This window comes from Patella vulgata, chromosome 6 (genome assembly GCF_932274485.2).
Source record: "Patella vulgata chromosome 6, xgPatVulg1.2, whole genome shotgun sequence".
Taxonomy (NCBI): Eukaryota; Metazoa; Mollusca; class Gastropoda; family Patellidae; genus Patella; species Patella vulgata.
This window is the reverse complement of record NC_065884.2, coordinates 29,437,858-29,456,926: the sequence shown is the minus strand read 5'-3', so window position 1 is coordinate 29,456,926 and position 19,069 is coordinate 29,437,858. Positions and strand designations below refer to the sequence as shown.

The 19,069-nt window shown below is 35.9% G+C and overlaps 1 protein-coding gene across 1 annotated transcript in view; it reads right to left on the bottom strand.

The window, feature by feature from the left end:
• Positions 1-12,840, bottom strand: part of LOC126825739 (uncharacterized) — a 128,425-nt gene extending 115,585 nt beyond the window's left edge. The window contains exon 1 of the mRNA XM_050555520.2: positions 12,518-12,840. The gene's annotated coding sequence lies outside the window, so the exon portion shown is untranslated. The remainder of the gene's footprint in view (positions 1-12,517) is intronic.
• Positions 12,841-19,069: the final 6,229 nt, after the last annotated feature.

Below are 19,069 nucleotides of genomic sequence, written 5' to 3'. Positions count from 1 at the left end.
CTACAATCTATTCATTATATAAGATGAATTTACTATTCCCATCTTCGATTGTGCATTTGTATGCCTTAGTCATATATCTTCTCATATATTATGCTAGAGGCATAAAACGCCTTTATTTAAGGATATGTGTAACTAATCTAATGTCGATTAAATTTAGATAAACGACAGTCGTAGGAGTCTGCCTTGCATATATATAAAATAAGCACGCTATTCTATAATTAATTAGCCGCCTAACATCATTCATAGAAAAGTGATAAATAGTTATTAAATATAACTAATTGATATAATTAATCGCGTGTCATCGATAAATTATAAAAACTGTGGCCGATGAATAAATTTTTATTACCACTCTTTATGTGGGATTAAAATGTCCTCGCTCCATATCCTGTCATTCGTGTGAAATATTTTCTGTGTTTCCAAGAGCGGGTATAATTGTCAATTAATCTCAATGATGGGAGCTCACTGAGTAAGACGCTGGAACACTAACCAGTAGATCCGGCGTTCGACCCTGGTGTTGACTGAGATAATTCCCTGGAATTTTCCGCCATGGTTTTTACTTGTCAGTGGTGCATGGACGGATGGCTTCGTCGGGAACGTGCCCAGTCGTTCGGATTAAACAAAAAAACGACATCCGTGTACACATTGGCGTGCACGTAAACGAACCCTTGATAGTTAGAATAAGAAATAAGCGTAAGCAGTAACGCCCTCATAGCACATTAAATGGTGTATGCCCGTCTTTATTATTCCGGTTGGTGTAGAAAAAGGTAGGACGTTTAAACCCCATTTCATCTCATATTTTTAGGTGTATGTACACTAAAACACAGCCCACGTTTATTTCTCTCGCTTAAATATCTTCAGAAGTGCTTCAAGCTGCGGTTGTTTTATTTCTGTTCGTATTCACTGTCTATTTATTTTAAATGCCAAACGTCTTATTTTCTTTTCAGATAAGATAAGTGTTGCAGATACAGACAAAAGTTGCAGATACAGACAAAAGACGTAAAATGAACCTATTTTTCTACAGAAGATTTTTGTAGTTTAAAACTTTATATGTCAGCACTATGGATTACTAACATGCTGTTGGCAGAAATTGTGTTGTTAATAATAATAATAATAATAATAATGTACATTTGTGGAGCGCCAAATCAGTCCAAAAGCATGCTCAATGTCTACAATAATGTGTGACCTAGGAAGATTATCCCATAACCTTTCATTACTGGAAATAGGGCTGTGGCGATGACCAGTTGTAAAAAATTAATTAATTAGATCTCATATTTTATTTTAATGCAGAAGCTTAAAATTACATAATTAGCGAATGAGTAAAATGTAGCCTGCGGCGGATACTTTAGAAATGTTTGACGTGAAAGAGCAAATCACTGATAACAACCTAATAACGTATGAAGGTTTAGAAGTACATGTACCATCAAATGATTTGTACAGCCATAAAAGCCATTATCTTAAGCCAATGATATTAATGAAAATTTCACGTTTTAGACTGCACAATGTTTGTATTATATCATTAGAGGTAATCTGAAAGTTATTATTTATTGATAAGCCAAATATACCCAATATCCATTAACACATCAAGGTATAACAAAGACAAATAACTCTTTAAACATCATGTGAAATGTCAATTAATTATATAAATCAGTTTGAAGCTTTGTATTTATTAAGCAGAGTTATATTGTTCGGACTAATTTATCACGCTACATATTACATGTACTTCCACTAACCATTATAAGCACGTTAGACCATATTTTGTTGAGCTGATTGGTTCTTTTCAGCTACATAGACGCGATTTAAAAAATATTCACTAATTAATTTACTTAAAATGCGTCTGAGTTTAAAGTTATGCAGAGCGCAAAACTAGTATAGCTATTACTACCACATCCTTTACATGTTGAGGTTTAGAATTTGGTTTAATAGTGATTGCAATATATTGTCTATTCGTCTAAAATCAAAAAAGTTTATTTCGTATACAAAGTCATCCCCTGCATTCCACAATTATATTCTCAATAATTGGGAGAACCAATCAAACAGTTTCTTATGTTTGTCAGTTTTCAGAAAAAATCGCATATTCGCCGCATGGAGACTATTATGGGTTGTTACAGTGTACAATGGATGAGGTATCAGTTGATGATATTTAAATGGTGGACGAATTTGTTTGTTGATAAATTAGAAATAAGTTTTTAATGTTTACTCATGCAAAATTCGTTCTAATGTGGTGCACATTGTACAAAGCCTATTGTTATTATCAAATCATTTATAGTTGTCAATCGCTTACAATCTTTGAGCGCTTATAACAAAACAAGCGCCCATGTCTTCTTGGGGTGACTTATAACAGCTATCATTATTGTACATTTCGCTATTACGACATTTATATTATTTAAAATATATATACGTTTTATTTTAATATAGGTAAAACCTTCACAACATTCCAAGTCTTCAGAAAATAAACGTATTCTTTATGTATTCTATACTATTTTGAAAAATAATAAGACCAAATCATATATATTGTAATAATAAATTGACCTAAGATTATTTTCCATTCCAGACATTTAGAACCCAATCCTTTGTCTTTGTATATTCAATTATATTCCAACTAATTATAACATTTATTTATATTTATATATGAACCCTAGATTTTCTTATGTTATCATCCGTTAGAGAGATTTAACGTATTTTATAAATTAGATACAGTCAGCATCTTTACAACAATCCAACCTAAACCCTAGGTAAAGAAATGTAGTGTTTGTATATTCAATTATATTTCAAATACTTATAACGGATATATATGCATGTACATGTATATGTTAACTGTAGATTCTGTTTTGTGTAATCATCCGTTCCAGAGATTTAACATTTAGTTTAAGTTAATTTAAGGTGTTTCTTCACAACATCCCAACCCCTCGATAAAGAAACTTAGTCTTTGTATATTCAAATAAATATATTTATAAATGAACCCTAGAATGTTTTGTGTAGTCACACCGGAGATGTAACATTCTTGTGTCGTTTTGCTTAACTTTTTTCTTCTGTTATGCTTTATCCGACGATAATAAAATTGATTTTTCTACATTTTCTGCCTGGTCAATTATTGAAGGTTATGTTCGAATATTGAAACGAACATTACGAAAAAAAAGTTGCCAGTTTCTGATAAGGTGTTGGCAATAAACATAAAGCGAGTGGATTTATTTATTAATGTGATTCATTCGAAATTATAAGTTTTTCTGGTTGGGGGGGGGGGGGGTACACTCCATTTTAATCTAATCAACGTGCTAGAGTGCCCTTCATTAGCGCAGGCGGTGTGCAGAACAGTGGGACGTTAAAACCCATGAGCAAAAGTTCAATATAAGACAGTCGTATTCCAAATGGTTGTAATCCATTCTCATATGTGCGACACTGTGTACAAATGTAGACAATTTGATAAAGAAGTTCACATAAGTTGCACAACATCAAACTAAAACCCAGCGTATTTGGCTTGCGATATTGATCAGACTGGCTATAGCCTATGATATAAGTATACACAACATGGTTAAAGTCGGTGTAGGGGTCTTTAGCAATGGGGGGGGGAAACCGGAGGACCCTACTCCTTGTCACGTACTACCGGGGATTTGAAACCAATATAAAAACTAGCTTAAGCGGATTGTGGGTAACGTGTAATGGCAATGAAACGTAATTATTACACAATGCGAAGTAATGATATGCAATAAGCAATGGGATATTTGAAATATTAATTATTATGTTATGACCAGTAAGAAATAAATATAAAATATAAAAACTAGCTTAAGCGGATTGTGGGTAACGTGTAATGGCAATGAAACGTAATTATTACACAATGCGAAGTAATGATATGCAATAAGCAATGGGATATTTGAAATATTAATTATTATGTTATGACCAGTAAGAAATAAATTACAATTATTAATGCCACTGTAATTAATTCCGCGTGTACTGTGATGTAATGGTTTCAGGTCTGCCACCGAAGGTTATTTTACGTGTTGTTACCATACACATATATACACATATTGTTCAATATACAGTGTCTTGTCTTAGACATGTAACGTGACAAATATTTTCAGAAACTTGGAGCATTATCGTTGGTGGCATCTAACCGCTCGCCATCTTGAATCGAAACTTTTTTATTGTTGCGTTTTAATTACCGTTTGGCAACCTTTACATGCGGTATCGATTAGTCCAGTTTAACAGATCACTAAACGAGAAATTGGTTTAAACATATTGTATTACCATAAAGTAAATGGATTGGACAAAAGTTACATAAACTTACAAAAACATCCTGTATAAGTATATGAAATTATTCAAGATAACAAGAGGTGCAAAATAAAGGAGAGAATTAAGACGGTGCTGAGAAATAAATCTCATGATTGACGAAGAATTATTCCAGTGAGTGCAAGGATCTTGAAATTTTAACACCATTTGCAACTATTTTAAAGGAGAAAATATCGAAAGGTTGCAAGAGCTGTTGGTACAAGGTTATTTCAAGCTTAAAGGTATATTTCCAAAAAGTAATTTAGGATAAGGACCACTCTTAAACTACCGGCGAATGTTCGTTTACACACCTCACTAGAATCTATGGTATTGGAAGTGCACTTTTAAAATGTTGGCCCAAATCAGGTTTTAAAAGATTTTACTGTTTATTTCGAATATAAAGAAAAGTAATAATTAAATAACATTGTCAAATCTTTTTGTATCTTTAAGATATTTATGTATGTTTTGAATGAGTCGATTATTTTGAGAATAGCTTAAGTTGTCATCACCCTACATGTAATATTAATGTTAATATGATCTGGCGTGTTGTTTACCAAATCGTGGCGCTGTGTCTTGAAGAAATGTTGTGCATTTTCAATGGTGTGACCGCATTGGAAATTCTGATTTTGAACCAGGTTAACTCGGTCCGATTTCAGTGTACTGCAGTATGGCTTAGTTTTGTATTGATTATCAGATATTTACGGTCCCTGTACATAGGAAGTCCGAGATAGTTTTTGTGTTGGGTTTAGGTTTGATATTACGTTTGAAAATTGACTTATTTCTCGATGTTTTAGTAGTAGTGTTCAGACGATACAAGGCTTTGATCGTAGAGGGGAAGAAGGATGTTTAGAATATTGTGGTTCTAGCAAGTGGTGGTTTTAGGTTTTGAGGGTTTTGTAGTGTGTATGTAGTATTAGGGGATTCATAATTATTTAAGATTCCAGATAAGTACGCAGGACATTGGTAATTGTGAATTTCGTAGAGTTGTGAGTTTCCTTTCATGTCTAATTTCGATCAAACTTTCCCATCCCGTTTCGAGATATAGCGATTGTTTACTTGCATATTTCGGTAAACCGGTAACGATGATGGCAGCTTCTAATTGGATTTTTTTCTAGTTTGGCACAGTCGGAGTCATTACACCCATCCCAAACTTGGCAAGACTATTCCAGGTTATTTCTTATATACTCTTCAAAAAAAAGTAAGGGATATTCAGAAACAATACAAAACTTTTATTAGAGGTAACCAGTGTATGTTAAAAACAGGCCAATTGCCTACACATGAACATAAACAGTTCATATGGGTGGCTTATCTGACGGAAACATTTCACTTCCAAAGGGATACACTGTCAAAAGTGAAAATTTACGTTTTTGATTTTTGTCTTAATAATGAGTAATTGCTCCAACAATCCTCAGACATTCAGCAATTCGTCGTGGCATGCTCCTAATCAACCGTCCAATCACGATTTCGGGCAATCTGACCCACTCCTCCTGCAGTGCCACGGCCAATCCTTGCAGTATTGTCGGTTAACGTTGATGTCGACGAACACGTCTTCCGATCAAATTAAACGTAACACACTAGAGCAAAGATACGCTAAACAGTAAATCTTATGCAAGAACCGATAGGAAAGCAAACATAAGATAAACCAGCAAACGGCAGTTTTCATCAATCCTTCCTTGAAGTGTGAAACTTGACAATGAACCCCTCCGACGTGTATGACGCTATTGCGTGTCGCATGTGCAGCTCAGTGATTCTGTTGGGGCGATAAGTTCTTCATCTGTAAACATACTCTCAAAGCATGTCAAGTGTCCATGACTATTTATCATATCACAACCTTCATAGGTATTTGCATTTCAATATCCCCTACTTTTTTTGAAGAGTATATATGCTTTATAGATTATGTCCAGTGAGTTTTTATTTAATGAATATTTCAGCTTTCGTAGAATACCAAGTTGTTTGGATACCGAAGAACATATAGTATCAATGTGTATTGACCACTCGAAGACACTTGATAGTGTAACACCGAGGTGTTTATGCGAGGGGACTATTTCTATTTCTATGTCACCGTGTTTTAAGTTTGGTAGATGCGAACGGGAATTAAATGAAAACAAAGGGACTTTTGTTTTAATAGGGTTAAAATTAATTAACCATTTTTGCAACCAAATATTTAGGGTTTTTAAATTATGGTTTAGGAATAATTCTATATCATTAACTGTTTTTCCATTGCAGCCTAAAGCTGTATCATCAGCAAATAATCGTGCTATGTTGTCAATGTATCTTGGAAGTCATTTATATAGATTAAGACGAGGAAAGGTCCCAAAACCGAACCCTGGGGAATTCCTGACATTAGAATTGTTTCGTGTGATCTAACACCTCTGATGGTTACCGCCTGTTTCCTGTTACTGATAGCTTGCTAGCCACTTAAGACATGGGTCGTCAATACCGTAGCTTTTAGCTTATGTGTCAAAGGCTTATGAGATGTCAAAGGCTTTTGAGATGTCAAAGAAAACGTAGCAGGACAATCTGTGGTCTTCGAACGTAGTGACGGCATCTTGATATATTTCAAGACGTTGTGGTGTCACTCCATTTTGCAAGCCGCATAGAGGGTTTTGGACTGAAAGAAATTGTATAAATGTATGAATATTATATGTTCGGGAAGTTTACTGACAGTGCTTAAAAGAGAAATGAGTCTGTAGTTTGATGGAACCCATGGGTCACCCTTTTTATAGATGGGGATTATATTTGCTATCTTCCATTGAACAAGAAATATTCCCTTAGTGATGGACTTGTTAAAAAGAATAGTCAAGGGAAAACATATTGAATTAATAGTATGTTTAAGTAAAATGTGACTAATCGTGTTAAGACCACTGGCCTTTCTCGCATTAAGACTATATCCACTAGTTCAGACTCAACAATAATTGGTAAAGAAATGAACAGAGGGTTCTAGAATTAAAAGTTGGAAGGAAAGAAGAAAATCTTAAGTAATCCCCGCAAACACATTTGACGACCATCTCTAAACAACTCGATATATATAAAAATGATCTTTATTCATATTTTTGCGTTGATTTAATAAAACTTCTCCTTTCAACTATAAAGGTACACACGATACCCTACATAGTAAATCTAAACATAAGACAAAGACGTTTCTAACACATGATCTCGAATGGCGGTCTGGTAAATATGAACAAAGCCCCGTCATACCAGAATAAAATATGAATTATAAAGCATTATTAACTAAGATGTTTTGATCCACTTTACAAATGTTAAAAAATATCTGAATGATAACATTATTTACAATGAAGTAAAAGATAAAGGATTACACAAAGTGCAACGAGGTAACAAGTGAACAAATGGGTTGGGGTTTTTTTTATTATTTAAAAGGAAGCCATTCCACAGTTCTGGTCTTTTGGAGCCTGTGCACTGAAATACCTGTCGCCACATGATACAACGTTTACTTTACAGGGTTTTATAAAAGGATGATCAGATGATGACTTGGGACCTCTTCTTCGTGAATATGTCTAGCGAATGAATTTGGTACTTTCTGCAGTTTATATATTAAAGGAGCCAAATCGCTAATATTTGTGACCTAGAAATTACACATTAACACGCATGTAATAATCTAATATGAATATATATAAACTGATTTACATTCAATCGTTCCCGTTTTTACTCTAATTTCAAATCACTTATGTTCGGCGAAATACGCCAGAAGTCTCAATCGAATGCCAATCTCTAGCGTCTGGTTATTCCAGTCTACACCGATAGTATTTATTGCGCATGTTCTCCAGATAAGAATATGAGGTCACCGTTTGACATGACTTGGAGGATATGTATAGCCTCGTTCTTTGAGTACCGTGTTACAAATGGCACTCAAATGCGTTATGGTGCACGATTCGTGTACCAATGGTAAAATGTTTATTTTGTCTTAAATATGGGATATCAGAAGCCCATCTTTTTCCGGTAAGATCACAACATCATTGTTGACTTAAATTGACAAATATTTCGTGTTTTCAATGTCGAAGACTTTGAATGCTATTCAGTTAGAGACTGAGCTACTTTAAGCACTGTAGCAGGTATTGGTTGTTTCGAACATATTATAATGAATTCTGTTTGTCATCATTCAACGGACATCCATTCCTGTATTCCATTTATACGCATTCATTTTGAGCTGTGATTTAGTAATAGACATCAAACAGTTCTACTTGGTGAGGCTAAATCTTTACCGTTTAAACTTGACTGTGACATACCGCAAGGCAATGTATTAGGACCCACGTTTTTTGTTCTTTATACAACCGCTTTGGGGTCTGTGATCGATGGCTATGATCAGAGGCACTACTCTTACGCCGATGATACTCAACTCATTGGTGTTTCTAGTCCTATGCTAATCAGAAATGCCTTACAAAAAAACTACTAACTGTTCGCTGGCAGTTAAACAGTGGATGAAAGAAAACAAACTAAAATCGAACGACGATAAAACAGAAGCTCTTTTATTAGGTTCATCACAACTCAAGTTACTACCTGATCTTAAAATCACCATTGGTAATTCAGAAATAAATTTCTCCAAAAATGTTCGAAATCCTTGGAGTGATATTTGATCCTTCTCTGACAATGGAAACTCGGGTTGATACGGTATGCCGTACATGCTACTATCATCTACGCTGTATATGCAACATCAGAGACTATCTCACTGCTGACGCTTGTAAACTACTTGTGAGATCACTGATTTTATCAAGGATTGATTATTGTAATAGTTTACTCTATGGAATCCCACAAGCACTTCTAGTCAAGATCCAGAAAGTTCTTAATACTGCAGCCCGAATAGTAACAAGGACACGTAAGTTTGGTCACATCCAGAATGTGCTAGCTTCAAATACAAAATACTAACATTAGTGTATAAATGTCGCAATAATGCTGCTCCTCAATACTTATCTGAACTCTTATATGACTACAACCCTATTAGATCACTTCGCTCTCAAAATAAACAGTCACTAGTAGTTCCAAGATATAATTTAAAGTCATATGGGTATAGGTCTTTCAGTTCAGCTGGTCCTAGATTATGGAACGAACTTCCACAACAGATCAAGAATCAACAAACTTTTAATCAATTTAAATCCGCGCTGAAGACTTTCCTGTTTCGACAGTTTTACCAGTAGAGCCATTACTAAAAGCGTTTTGAGCATGTGTCAACGTGGAGAAGACGCTTTATAAAACCTCATTATTATTATTAGGTACAGTTTTGTGTCATCGGCAAATGCCATCAGTATAAATAAAGACACAACCCTGTGGGACACCGAATAAAACTTTCTTTAGTTCGATCGGACTACACATTGTTAATAAGAACTGATCGTATGTGCCCTAATCCACGAAATCTTATTACCACGAACAAGGAGTAGGGTCGCCTGTCCAACCTCGTGGGTTTTCACCCGGTCCTCTGGTTTCCACCTACTGCTAAAGATTCCTACGCGCAAGCGAATTATTGAAATAAAATCGAGTCATATGTTAGGCCAGAAATGACCTAGTTTGTGTCGAGAGGACGTTAAAATCTCTCTCTCTCTCTCTCTCTCTCTCTCTCTCTCTCTCTCCCCCGAGTAGAGTATTATATATATCCAAAAATATTAGCACTTTGATTAAAGGTAAACGATGAAAAGGTATGCCGACACAAACTGATTTCAACTCTGGTTTGACAACATTTTAAATTACTTTTCGTCCGTCTTAGAGCTATTCAAAAATAATGTCATTGCATAGAGATGGACACTATAGTATATTTACACAAATTTACATAGTAATGGGCTATAGTTACCATTGTCTATGGTTACATAGTATATCGGTAACTAACAGAAAACATGTACACACGTATGTTAATATGTTGTATATGGGTACAATTTAGGAACAATGAGTGGAGGATAATCCTGGGATAGATTTAAGAAAATTAATGAAGTTAATTAAATGGTTTTCCATTAATTTCCTTTTATAAAAAGGGAAAATTTGAAAATTTACTTTTAAGTGTTGTGCACATCTAAAGATATGTCTATCTACAAATAAGGGCCCATTTTCAATGTTACACCCCCGTCGATAGTTGCGTACTCCCCTGATGTAAATATTTTGACCACCATTGCAAATCAAGCCATATATGAGAATTGAGATTTTTCGTTTCGCAATTCATACTGCCGTTGACACTAAAAGTAAAGTTATGAAAATTATATGTTATTTGGCGTAAAATGGCCACAACATTTACATTGAATATCCGGGTATTTAGATACATAAAAACTGAACATTATCACATTTCGTTCTGAGACTGTCGTTTCATGCCAGGAGTGTCCAGTGCAGGAGTGTCCTGCTCTCGTGCGTTGTTTTAAAGAAGTTGGGATGTTGGGGGGGTTATGAGTAGCGACAAAGGTAATGATATACGAACTGCCTTTTGCTTTAGTAGCTCTTAATGTTTGAATTTTAATCGCCACAGCCTTATTTATCACAACTTCTATTACCTTGAGGGGGTAATGCTGTTTCAATAAATTTCTATTTAGCTTACCTAATCTGACAATCCGGAGGTCTTCATCTATTACAATAGTGCATATTTTGCAAGCTAAAGAAAAGGGTATATTATTTTTGGTGTGGCGTGGGTGACATAATATTTTGGTATCTGTTTCTTTAGAATACATATCCGTTATAAGGAGTTCTACCCATGGGTTCATTAGAATGTCCAAGATCACCAGATTTACATATCGTTCGTTTCAATTGTGAATTTGATATTTAGAACTAAACCGTTCATTATTTGTTGCAAATCTGCAACGATGCCAATTCGTTCATTCCAAATACAGAATACCTTGTCTAGGAATCGTTTCAACTAATTTTCTAAATATAATCTGTATTCCACACTATATTCCATTTCTATAATTGAGTATAACTTTGCCTCGAGAAATTCCATTTTTAAATTACTTAATTGTAGTGCCGCCTTGGTATAGTATCCATCGCTATACCAAGAATCGGTTTGTAATTTGTTTCGCCAAATGTAAAATGTTGTTAGTCAGGATGATTCGTATAGTTTTGACGGTGAAGTTGTTTAAAATTCTCAGGATGTTTATCCAGCCAGTATTCTATGGCCTGAAAGCATAGGTCATGGAAAATGTTTCCATACATATTACAAACATCCATGGTTACGAAAACGTCGCCATCGTTTAGATTTTGGGGCAATCTATTAACAAAATATATGTCATCATGAATAACAGATTTTATATTTACAATAAGATTTTTAGTCTATCAATAAGGCAGTATATACCGGCAATTATTGGTCTGAATGGGAGGTCGTCTGACTTAAAGCACTAATAGTACTGATGAATTAAGCATTTTGGTGTTTAATAGACTCCCCGATCATCTTGGATATATGGATTTTTGGAAAACCACCAAACTGACTTATTTCCTACTCGAATTTTCGGAGATAATCCTGTTCGTTGTCCGTCAGTTCATTTTTGTGACCTTGGATTAAGCCGTTTATTAATCCCATTGTTCTTTGATCATGGTTCGAATCTATGGCTGTATATACCCGTTTGTCTTCAAGTATTTTACGGACGTTTCTCTCATAACAATCTGCATCCATGATATCAATGGTACCCCCTTTATCGCTTTCTTTAATAACGATCGTGTCGTTTAATTTTAAAGAATTTATAGCGCACCGTTCCTCCTGCAGCGCATTGGCGCAGTGTCTTCCCTATCACCGAAATATTGCTTTAGTAGTAGCTGCCTACAGAAGGCATTGATGTCACACTCAAATTCCTATATATTAGCTTTAGGCGTAGGTGTGAATTTTAGAGGCCTCTCTGTAGGAGGTTTATCTCGTAATGATTTAGAACTACGGATGATATATTTATTTTGGGTGTACAGGTTCTAAGAATTGGATACTGTGTGGACGTTCCTTGAGTGACGCTAAACTTTCTTCTTGTATTGGGGAGGTGGTCGCTGTGGTTGGATTTGAGATGGTGCTCTCTCTCTCTCTCTCTCTCTCTCTCTCTCTCTTGTATTAGCCCTGAAGACGCAGTAAGGCCGAAAGATCTTGGCACTAATGTAAAAGTTATTTAAATATAGATTATTCCATCCGAATATTAGTATTTTTTGGTGTATCGTAAAAGGATATAGTTAAAATTAGAACAACTGAGTACAAGTGCGAATATAAAAACTACAAATAATAAAATAATGTCGGGACAAGTGAATCTAAGGACAAATATAACAAAGTTAATTAGGATCAATGTACAAGATTACTCACAGTATTCAGTCCACTTTTATCAGTATTCGGTTGAAGTCTTCTTTGCTCTTGGTGCTTCTACTGCTTTGAAGTAGTAGTTTGTAGACAGTCCTTTATAGATGTCTTTTCGGCGTTACCGTAGTAATTCCAAAGTTAGCAGAATAATCCTTGAATCGGTATAATCTGACATAGTAATAATCCACAATAGTAAACCTAAACTTGGATTACAATAGAGAGATAAAGTCTCTCAAAACAACACAATGTAAAAGAGCACACACAATATGTGCAACAGCACGAAATAGCAATAAGTCGAGAACACAGGCCACGTGGGTCAAATAGAAATTTACGACAAACGTTGAGTTCTGTAGGAAGTGCTAAGAAAATTCTGCCCTTGGACTGGTCTGATTCGGCTTATCTAGAGTTTTAGGAAATTTTAGAACTTTCTGGAACATTCTCAAATTTTTCACGACTTTCCAGAACCTTCCAACTTTTTGTAGCACCCTCCAGAACCTTACAATTATTTCTACAACCTTGATATATCAGATGTTTACACTATTTGTGAACGAAGGGCGGCCATTTTGTCAGGCAGTTTCGGTCCGATTTTCACGAAATTCGATCTCAACCTTTATTGGGGTGTAACGGTGATAGATTTAAACGTCCACAAGCTATAAACGTGATTTATTGTACAGTCAAGGGTCATAATCCAGGAAGTTACGGCCCGATATGCGCAAATATCAAAAGGAATCAAGATCTTTGGCTTATAATCATACATTTCAAGTTTCATCAAAATTGGATACAAATTGTGACTTATAGAGTGTCCACAACCTTGGTATTATATACTTTTACACTGTTTGCGTACACAAGGAGCAGCCATTTTGTCCGGCAGTTCGGGTCAGATTTTTACGAAATTCGAACTCAACTCTCATCAATTGATGTGTAACGGTGATATATTTAAACGGGTTTTTTTTTTTTTTGTTTTTTTTTTTTTGTTTAAATTGAATTCAAATTGTGATTTCTGGTGTGTCAAGTTAAGTTTGGATATGAGCGATTATAGAACGGATCCAAGATCTTTGTGTTATAAACATAAATTTAAAGTTTCATCAAAATCGGATAAAAATTGTGGCCTCTAGAGGGGCCACAACCTTGATATACCATATATTTGCACTAATTGCGTACGGTGGGCGGTCATTTTGAACGTTAGTTTTGGTCCTAATTTTCTCTAAATTCGAAATCAACCATCATCATGGTGTAACGGTTATATAATTGAACGGGTTTTTTTAAAATCGGATAAAAATTGTTGCCTCTAGAGGGTCCTAGAAACGCAGTTTTGGTCAGTTTTTCACGAAATTCGAACTCAACCATCAATGAAGTTCAACCATGATATAATCGAAACGCGATTTTTTCTAAAAAATCAAGTGCCATCATTCAGGAAGCTGTATACGATCCGATATGCGCGAATATAAAAAGAAACCAAGATCTTTGAGTTATAAACACGAATATCAAGTCTCATCAAAATTGGATCAAAATTGTGATCTCTATAGGGTCCACACAACCTTGATATAACGTATTTTTACACTATTTGCGTCATTTAGTTCGGCAGTTTTTGTCCGAATTTTCACGAAATTTGAACTCAACCATCATCATGGTGTAACGGTTATATACTGAGCGCCATGGAAAACGCATCACTTTTTTTCCCAAATATTTTATTACTAGGTGGTTTTGTATGTATAATATTATGCAATACTATGAACTATTGTTTCACACAATGCTCCCAAACGCAAAAAATATCGGCCCGTGTGCAAAAAAAAAATTGCACGAGATGCACATGAAATACCCAATATTCACGTGCAGCATTGTGTGCGAGCCCTTTAAAAGCATGTTTCCAACTTAATGTGCAGTACATGAACTGTGAAACGTTAATCTGTCGTAATTTGTTGCTGGACGTGTGAAGGAATCGAGCTAGAGATGCCGAGACTTACTGAAAATCAACGGAATGAAGCCATGGGAATGTCCAGGGCTGGTATGTCTACACGTGCTATTGCCAGACACTTCAATTGTCATCAGTCCACTATTGTAAGGTTGGTGGAACGTGTTCGAGTTACTGGATCAACACGTGACCGTCAACGCCCTGGTCCACAACGTGTTACAACCCAGGCTCAAGACTGCTACATCCGGGTCACTCATCTGCGTGACATAGTCCGCCCAGCGACTCGAACAGGTGCAGCAGTCGTCGGAAGACAAGGACCAGTAAGTGCCAACACCGTAAGACGTCGTCTAAGAGAAGTAGGACTCCGTGCACGACGACCTTATGTTGGAGCTATCCTCAGGGATCATCACCGTCAGCGGCGTTTGATATGCGCTCAAGGACACCAGACATGGAGAAGAGTAGACTGGCAAAGTGTGCTCTTCAGTGATGAGAGTCGCTTTCATCTTTATCACGCTGATAGCCGTCAACGTCTTGGGGAACGTCTTGCAGACTGCTGCGTCTTCGAGACGAATCGATGGGGTGGGGGAAGTGTAATGGTGTGTGGAGGCTTCACATTTAATCACCGGACCGCCCTACACATTTGCAGGGGTCGCGTTAATGCTGTAGCCTACCGTGATGATGTCTTGCAACCAATTGTTGTTCCGATGTTTCGAGCGCACCCACAACTTCAGCACTTCCAACAGGATAATGCACGTCCGCATACCGCCCGTTTTAGTATGGACTACTTGGCTGCTAACAACATCAATGTCTTGGACGGGCATGGCAATGATAGAACTTGTCTTGGATGAGATTGGACGCCGTCTGTTTCGGAGACCATAGATGCACACCATTGCTGGTTTAGAAGCTGCTCTTGTCCAAGAATGGAACAATTTACCCCAGGCCTTCTTTCAAACATTGGTAAATTCCATGCGACGTCGCTGCACAGCGCGCGTAAGAGCCCGTGGAGGACAAACGCGCTACTTTCATCTGTGTCGAACTTTTGGTTTTGACCCCTTTGACTTTGTACCGTTGATTACATATTAAACATCCATAAGTGTACAAATGTGTTGTTATTGATGTGTTCCCATTTGAATATTGTTCACAATAAGAAGCAAAATAAATAAAATATGTTTACAGGATCATTTTGTTATACGAAAAACTAAGTGATGCGTTTCCATGGCGCTCAGTATTGAAAGGACAATAAAGTCTGTCATTGAGTCGACTGGCGTGGTTTCGAATCCCCGGTTGTACGTGACAAGGAGTAGGGTCGCCTGTCCAACCTCGTGGGTTTCCGGGTCCTCCGGTTTCCTCCCACTGCTAAAGACCCCTACGCGCAAGCTAATTATTGAAATAAAATTAAACCATATGCTAGTCCCGAAATGACCTAGTTTGTGTCGAGTGGGCGTTAAACCCCATTTCTCTCTCTCTCACACACACAATCATGGGTCATAGTCCATGAAGTTACGGTCTGATACATGCCAATATCAAATGGAACCGAGGTCTTTGGAATATATACCTATAGTTTTATTAATAAAAACCTTTTCCGTCTGGTGATATTATGAAGGTGCATTATATTATGCGATACACTGTTTGCAGTGCAGTTTTTTAAATATATTATGAGACATCTAAACGTAGATTTCAAATTGAGACAATTTCCATTGTGTTTAGTTTCCCTCAAATAGTTCTTATCATTCTGGAAAGCAAAATTCTGTTTCTAAATGTCCACATTGTAAATTGAAGTATATTGTTTTCACCCCGATCGGTCGACAATTCTTGTAAACATCACACAAAATAACTTGCTTGAATTAGTTGTTCGGCTAGTTGAAAGAAGAAACCCCATCGAAATTCAAAGTTGTGCCTGCTGCTGGTGAGCGTATATTTATTGCTCGACAACGCTCTGTTCTTGGTTATTTAATAGGCGTTAGCGCTTTGGAATTTTTCGTCGGTGCACGAAGTACGCGAGTTTTTGGTGAGCTATTTTAATATAAAATCGGTTAGATTTATTTTCTTGTTGAAATGCGTCTTTAATACTCATGAGTGAAAATAAAAATCTCTTTAAAGACAGAAGTGCCGTATTTGTTCGTAAAATAAAATCAGTCTTAATAATAGTTCTTTTATAATAGCAGACACGTGTAGAATACGTAGGTTAGGCCCTACATCGATTAGTATCGAGGCCAAATATTGTTTTAAAGACAATAAAAGAATAATTACACATCGTAGAGTTATTTAAATACGTCTTGAGTATATATTTTATAGAAAACCTGTTCACATAATTCAGATCTTCTTTAAGGATCCACTTTATCCTCCCCACGCCCTCGCTTTCACGTAAGAACTCCTCCTCAACAAGTGATTGCATATTCCTTAATAATTTTGTACTGTTAAGTGTTATGTTATTTTTGGACAAGTGGAGAGCAATGTTTGGTACACACTGTACTATCTTATTGTGTCTAAAAACAAATAATACAAAGATAGTCCAGACCGTAGTTTATTAACAAAAAAATATAAATGCATACCTAAATATAATACAAAAAATGAAATGTGATAGTAATGACATTTTTGAAAATAGCCACACCGCTATTTACAATGACAAATGATGAATTAAAAGCTAAAGTTATAACGACAAAATACTGCTCAAGATGAAATACATATTGTCATAAATTTCAATTAGAAAGAATAACAGCAGGAAAAACCAAGAGATAAAATGATCGCTGATAATAAAAAAAAAGCTCTGGAAGCTGGACTCGAATCCTATGCAATAATCGCCTCCTGAGAAAACAGAACATCTTTGTGGGCCCTTTTACAATAATAATTTGTATAAACATTACATCTGATAATTCACTATCGTTCAACTATGGCTGATAGTGGCAATGTGGGCTATCGCCCTTTTCATAACGTGACAACATACGACTTAACCGCCGCCAATCTGTTCCACAGCGCTAATGTATAGATCTACCTGTGACGTAACATCATACGGCCTCTTAAAGCGTGCATTGTTTATATCGGAGGTACATGTAGTAACACAAACTGGTCTTGGCAGAATTAAATTAATTTGACGCCTTCGCGTACTATTTTATGTACCTTTTAACACCAAAAAGAATATATATTTTTTTTTATCCATATATATATTTCTAACGCCTTTTTTGTTTCTTAATTGTGTAAGAAAATTGTTTTACCATTTTTATTTGCAGAAGAAAAAAACTAATATATTGAGCGAATTAACTCGACCCTTTGTCATCCCTCAGTGCTGAAAGTAACATATGATATTATCTATGGTGTTTGTTAGCAGCCATTCAAATGCCAATTAAATTGAAAAGGGCGACAAGACGCGACAAGTCGACAGCACGACATAATAACGGGTCGGCAATTGCCACAGTCTGCAAACCGAAAATGAGATTCCATTTAGAAAATACAATATTACTAGGACTAGACAAAATCTCTACCATTTCCGGTTCTCGGTTTCACAGATATCAGTTAACTACACCTCCCATGTGATCCCGACAACAGACTTTAATTATAATGTTGACTATGGGTTTTCCGGATTATTTCATTTCACAACAGTTCTTCACGGTGGTGCTGCGAACGTAGTGAAACCGGCTTGGTATTAAAATGTTTAAAACTACCAGGCAAACCACAGCAAAAGAGCAATCCGTGATGGCATCGTAGCTACCGTGAGTTAGCATAGCACAACCAGGTAAGACCATAGAGAACCAGGATGAACCTTAATAAACATTTAAAAACCATCGTAGCAACCTACGGTAGAACCCGGCTTTGGCAAAATGAGGTTGAAACCCCGAGTTTACCCCCCCCCCCCCCGTCCGCTTAGTCTTAAAACCTATGACTAATTTGCATATTACCAGGCCGTGAATCAACATTTTGCCATGTGCTTGATAATGTTGATTGTGTTCCATATTATGTTTTTGGTGTTTATTATATTTTGTCTTATTTATATTAAAATAATAATAGCGTCTTTGATTTTCTGGATACGGATAACATGATTAGGTCCAGGTTCACGGCATATTAACATTTAAAAATCCAGTATTCGGTGACGTACATTTTTATTTCTAGCCATTAAATGACAATCGAATCATTAATAATCTAAGTTAAAGCTTACTCTAGCCAAACAACAAAGAAAGATATAAACAAGATCATCATCAAAGGCGCATGTTGTTAAAAAAACCTATTCTGAATTCACAAATACTAGGCACATATTCGCCCGCCATGATGGTAACAGGCTGTTTAAAAATCAATGAATACTTAAAGATGCATTTTGTAAGAGCTAAATCTGCCTATGTCAGGTCTTTTGTCTAGCTTCAAATGTTGTATAAGTTATTATTTAGACATTTATTCACATGCCAATCCCATAACCAACTCTCTTGGCCATAAAAATTTGAATGGATTAGAACTCTCACCATTTTATAATTTAACCATAAAATAATCGAGACTTTGTTTATTATTGTAGCAATAACATCTAACACTCATAACTTGGCTCAGAATACAGTAATTTGATCGACGTTTACAATAAATTCGTTTTTCAATATCTATGTTTGAACTGTTGTAGCAAGACCGACCAGCTCTTTGTCTATATCTTACATAATGCATCTTTAAAT